Raw genomic sequence first — 5,614 nt, forward strand, 5'->3', positions numbered from 1 at the left:
CACAACAGAAATTTATTCTCTCCAGTTCTGGATGGCAGAAGTCCCAAGTTAAGGTTGTCAGCAGAGTTACGCTGCATCCAGAGCCTCTAGGGAAGAACACTTCCTTGCCTCTTCCAGTTGGTAGTGGCGTCAAGCTTTCTAATCTCTGCCTCTATCTTCCTATGGTTCTCTCCTCTATGTCCGTGTCTGCCCCTCTTCTCTCTAAGTATTCTTGTCTCTAGATTTAGGGCCCACCAACCACAGTAATCCAGGATGATCTCATCTTGAGTTCCTTTAACAGTTATATCTTCAAGACACTTTTACCAAATAAGCTCACTCTCACAGATTCTGAAATGTGGATGTATCTTTTTAGCAACCACTATTCAACCTACTACATCTACTTTGGCCAATGGCAGGCTCAGCAGATGTGACGTGGAGACCTAGCACTTGTGAGATGGGGTTTCCTCTCTCTCTCTGTCTCTTTTTTTTAAATATGGACTGCTTCAAGAATTTGCATGTCATCTTTGCACAGGGGCTGTGTTAAACTCTGTATTGTTCCAATTTTAGCATATGTGCTGCTGAAATGAGCACTCGGGCTTCCTCTCTTGCACTTCCTCTTGTGCACATCTCCATGAAAAGTATGTACTTGAGCTAGGGACCTGGTCACAGGAGCTGGCAAACGTATCGATGTTCCAAGATGTGGCATCCCAGCCAAATCCAGACTATAACCAAACCCTTAGCTTAATTATAGATGCAAGACAGAGTCCAACTCAACTAAACAGAACAGCCCAAACAGGCCCTATCAAATCATCTAAACTCCACAAGTTTATGTGAGAAATAAATATTTACTATTGTATGCCACTGTAGTTCTGTGTTTGCTCATTAGGCAACAACTAATCAGCTATGTATATATGTATGTATGCATTTTTAATCCTTTTTATTCTTGAGGACTCATTCTATGTTCTATGTTCCTATAATCTTCCCTTACTTCAGAAATAAAAGTTTTCACTTCTGATTCTTGTATAGTCTCTGAACAAAACTTGCTCCTAGAAAAGTATCTGCAGCAATTAATGCATGCTAATATGAAAATATAAGTCATTTAAACTTGTCTCAGGGTTATTTATCATTAATAAGGTAAATAGTATGTGATGGGTACCATTACCATGCGAGTTTCAACCCACAAGAACACTGAGACACAGATGGTTGAGTTAAGTTGCCCAGAGTCACACAGTTAGTAAGCAGTGCAGCTTTGTATAATCCAACCTAAGTTCTGGAGACTCTGTTCTTACCCTATACTGTCTCATACATATGATGACAGAATAAGAAACTGCTCCTTTACTCAAGAGTGTCAAGCATTAGTGACAGAAGGCAGATGGAGGAAGGCCATTTTAAGAAGGGATTCCTGACGTACAGAATTTGAAAATACTTTTATCAGACCTTTGGGAAATATGGGGGCCTATATTTCTGTTATGGTTCTTATCTCTATCCAGTCCAACCCTATTAGTACTACTGCAAGAACGTACCTTTTATTATTAGCCACATGCCCCATGAGAGCCCACTGAATATTTGTGGAATTCAAAATCCTTTTTAAAAATTTATAATCTATTTTATGTTCCCTAAGCACTCAGTCATATATTAGTTTTGATTTTCCCCTCACAGGTTGTTGGTATTGTGTAAATAGTGCCTAATCTAGCCTTATAGAGTTTGTATGTAGTATGTCACTAACATTTATTGATTTTCCATTTGCTTAGGTTCACAATGCATATTAATATGAATTTAACACTAATGCACAATCCACATTCTTTGCAATACATGTAGAATAGAATTTTAATAAAGAGATTAAAATTTTAATATTCAAATATGCATTATATATGCCAGGGAAGTATAAGGCAATTTTAATGTGTTAGGACAAAATTATTATGTAATGTAGAGATAAAAGGAGAGACCTTGGACATAGATCTAATTGTTTTTCAACACTGGTTCCACTATTTACTTGGTGTTGGACCTTAAGCTTGCTACAATCTTTTCTGTATAATACATGTAATAACTCACATTAATGGTGATGAATAAAAATTATTTTAATCACCTGAAAAAAATACAAAGTAATAAAACTTCTTTCATATCTTTTACCTCTTTCTCCTCCAAAAAACTGCCATATTTACTGTTGATCTCTTGGTGGTTTTGAAACAATGTTTCTTCTATTGCTTTCCTTATTATAAAATGGAAATAAAGTTAATAGCTGCTAATATTAATATCATCTTTATGATCCTAGCTGTGGAGACAAAGACACAATGATTCACTTTCTAAGCTGATTCTCAACTCTTACTTCCAAAGGCTTTTTCTAGACTAGGTTAGTCTTTAGTTTCATAGCTGTTGTAACACTCCTTGTGTTACATTTTATTTTTGTGTTTGTTTATAAAATTGAAAGGTTTCTTTTTTATATTTTAAAAATTCTGGGGATAGGAAGTATTTATTATATAAGGAGGATTTTGTTAGGAAATGAAATTGTTTTCCATTTTTTTTTTTTTTAATTAGCAGTTCTTAAAGCTTTTTTCCCTAAGGGCTTCCTTCACATATTTAAAAAATAAATACTTTATATATTAAAAAAAAAAACACCTACTCCACATACTTTAAAAAGTTGAGAAACATGAAAAGTTTTTGTTTATGTGGGTTAAATCTGTCATTATTTACTATATTAGAATTAAAATTAATTAATTATCAAAATATTTATTGATTAATTCGAAATAAAAAATAAATGTATTACGTGTTTATATGTTACACATTTTTATTCTTATTTTTTTAAGATTTTATTTAGAGAGAGAGAGTGTGTGTGCACAAGAGAGGGAGGGGGCAGACGGAGAGGGAGAGAGAATCTCAAGCAGACTTCCTACTGAGCACAGAACCTGATTGGTCGGGGGGAGAGGGTTTCAATCTCACAACCCTAAGATCACGATCTGAGCTGAAATCAAGAGTCAGACACTCAACCAACTGAGCCACCCAGGTGTCCCCACATTTTTATTTTATTTTATTTTATTTTTTAAGATTATATTTATTTATTTGTTTATTTATTTATTTGAGAGAGAGCATGAGCGGAGGGGAGAGGCAGAGGGAGAGGGAGAGATAGAATCTTAAGCAGGCTCCACACTGGGCAGGGCTCCATCTCACAGCCCTGAGATCATGACCTGAGCTGAAGTCAAGAGTCGGATGCTTAACTGACTGAGCCACCTAGGTGCACTCCCACATTTTTATTTTAAAAACCTAATCTCAAAAATTAAAAAATGAATTTAAAAAGATTATATCATTTTACATTTTTGCAAATAGCTTTAATGTCTTACTTAATTGAAGACAACTGGATTCTCATATATGTTTCTGAATATTGAAGACAACCTGATTCTCATATATGTTTCTGTGTTCATTCCATTGCAGTATTTTGTTTTGGTTGAAATACTTTTTTTTGTTTTTACTTTTTTTTATTTCTATTATTATTTTTTTATTATGTTATGTTAATCACCATACATCATTAGTTTTTGATGTAGTGTTCCATGATTCATTGTTTGCGTATAACACTCAGTGCTCCATGCAGAACGTGCCCTCTTTAATACCCACCACCAGGCTAACCCATCCCCCCACCCCCCTCCCCTCTAGAACCCTCAGTTTGTTTTTCAGAGTTCATAGTCTCTCATGGTTCGAGAAATACTTTTTAAAATAATCCAGACCTGTGTGCCTTAAACTTGTGAGTAAGAAATCAGACTTGCATAAAACAAGTCATTTCCATCATTTCATATTCAGTTTCTCTTCTGGCAGCATTTTGCCTTGACTCGTTCTTTACTTCAAGGGGTGATGAATTTTTGTTTACATAGGTCCACTTGTTTCTGGCCCCTTTTTATTAACTCACTTTCCTTTGCCCCCAACCTGTATAGTAGCAATCTAATTTCCCCCTGGTAATCAAGACTGGATGGACTGAATGTTTGGGGCCCATTTAAATAGATGAAGAAACTAGAGCTCTCTCCCTGCCATGTGAGCGCACAGCAAGAAGGTGGCTGTCTGTAAAAAGGAAGGGAACCCTCAGCAAAAACCCAGTCTTACTGGCACTCTCATCTCAGAATTCCCAGCCTCCAGAACTGTAAAAAATAAATGTCTGTTATTTAAGCCACCCAGTCTCTGCTATTTTGTTATAGTAGCCCAAGCTGACTAAGACAAAAATCAATCACTCTAGCCAGAAAAGTAACTCCCGTATTTACATTTTTGATCCATGTGTACCCAGTGGACAATTGCAGCAATCAGTTAATAAAATTATAGACGTATTACCTAGTGGAAGCTTTTCTCCCTTAGAAAGTAGAACCTTCCAAACTCACTAAGTTATGGTGGAGGAAGAGAAACAAAACAAAAGCATAAAGATAAGCAGGTTATTATGTATAATTGCAGCCATTCCTACCTTCATTTCTTAGTACCCATTCCCCTCAATTCTGTCTCAGGAAAAAATGCCATGTATCGGTTGCTAGCTTCAGATATATACCTTATTCTGTTGGTTAACACGCCAACCTCTCAAAGTGTCTCCCAGCTAGTGTCATAACTGAGTTTTCAATAAGCCACTTCACTCTTCTATCAGGTTGGCTGCTACTATGTATGAGGTACATAGTAAGACCAATTACATGGGTATGGATCCATTTCCTCAATAAAATGGTGAATTGAGATAGTGTTGTATGGAGTTAACATGGTAGTGAATGAAACAATTGATTAGTCTACAAAAGATGATACTAGCAGAATTAAGTCATGGAAAGAAAAAACACCTAAATTAGTTATGTTCAAGACGATGAGTACCTGCCTCTTCAGTGAATAAAGGGGTACAATGTAATCATTTCTTGCCAAGTGGTTAGCAGTTCTATCTGCGAGTGGTGCAAAATCAGGAACTCACTATTGTTTTCTGCTCTTTGCAAATTTGGTACTCAGCTAGGGTGGATAGTCAGTCCAGTTTTGGTTAGGTTGAAATACGTCATGATGAAATTGTATCCTCTAACCCTATTGTTATGGCCTCTTTGTATGTGGGTTCATTGAGAAAGCACGAGAGTAGATGGATAAAAAAGATTGGTCTACAGAGGACTGTTCATCTTGTCTGGCTGATTATTTAGAGTGGAAGACCTCTTCTGTTGCCTATTCCAAGAAGTCCATCTGCATCCTTTTGTTCCAGACCTCATTGTTGCTCATCTCAGTTTATTCTAAATAAGCCACTGAGTGGCTACACAAATCTGTTAGCCCTTACTCATAAGGTAGTACAAATCCATTGCTCAAGCCATCTTTTCTCCCAACGTGAGAAACAAGATATCCTGTGTTTAAGTTTTATCTTCTGAGAAAATTTTCTTCACTATTGTCATTCAGTATACCATGTAGAAGCATCTGTGTGCCATGCTTTGCCTTTTCCTGTTAAAAAAAAAAGCTATTACGTGTTGATTGAAAAGGAGATTGCAAAATATCAGAACTAATTACTGTAGTATTCTGAAGTGCCTACTTATGAATCTTCATCATGTCTTTTTTTTACCTGCTTGAGCCTGGTGTCATCTACACTGTTTGATTTTACTAATAAAATGCTGTAGCATAAGCACAATGTAATTATTTGATGTGTCATTATACCACCTAG

General features: G+C 36.1%; 1 non-coding gene across 1 annotated transcript; it reads right to left on the reverse strand.

Moving 5' to 3' along the window:
- Window positions 1-466: 466 nt before the first annotated feature.
- Window positions 467-570, reverse strand: LOC118532933 (U6 spliceosomal RNA). The gene has a single exon (XR_004915957.1). It is a non-coding gene; the product is annotated as a U6 spliceosomal RNA (small nuclear RNA).
- Between the last annotated feature and the right edge of the window lie 5,044 nt (window positions 571-5,614).

Source organism: Halichoerus grypus, chromosome 3, assembly GCF_964656455.1.
Source record: "Halichoerus grypus chromosome 3, mHalGry1.hap1.1, whole genome shotgun sequence".
NCBI classification, from domain to species: Eukaryota; Metazoa; Chordata; class Mammalia; order Carnivora; family Phocidae; genus Halichoerus; species Halichoerus grypus.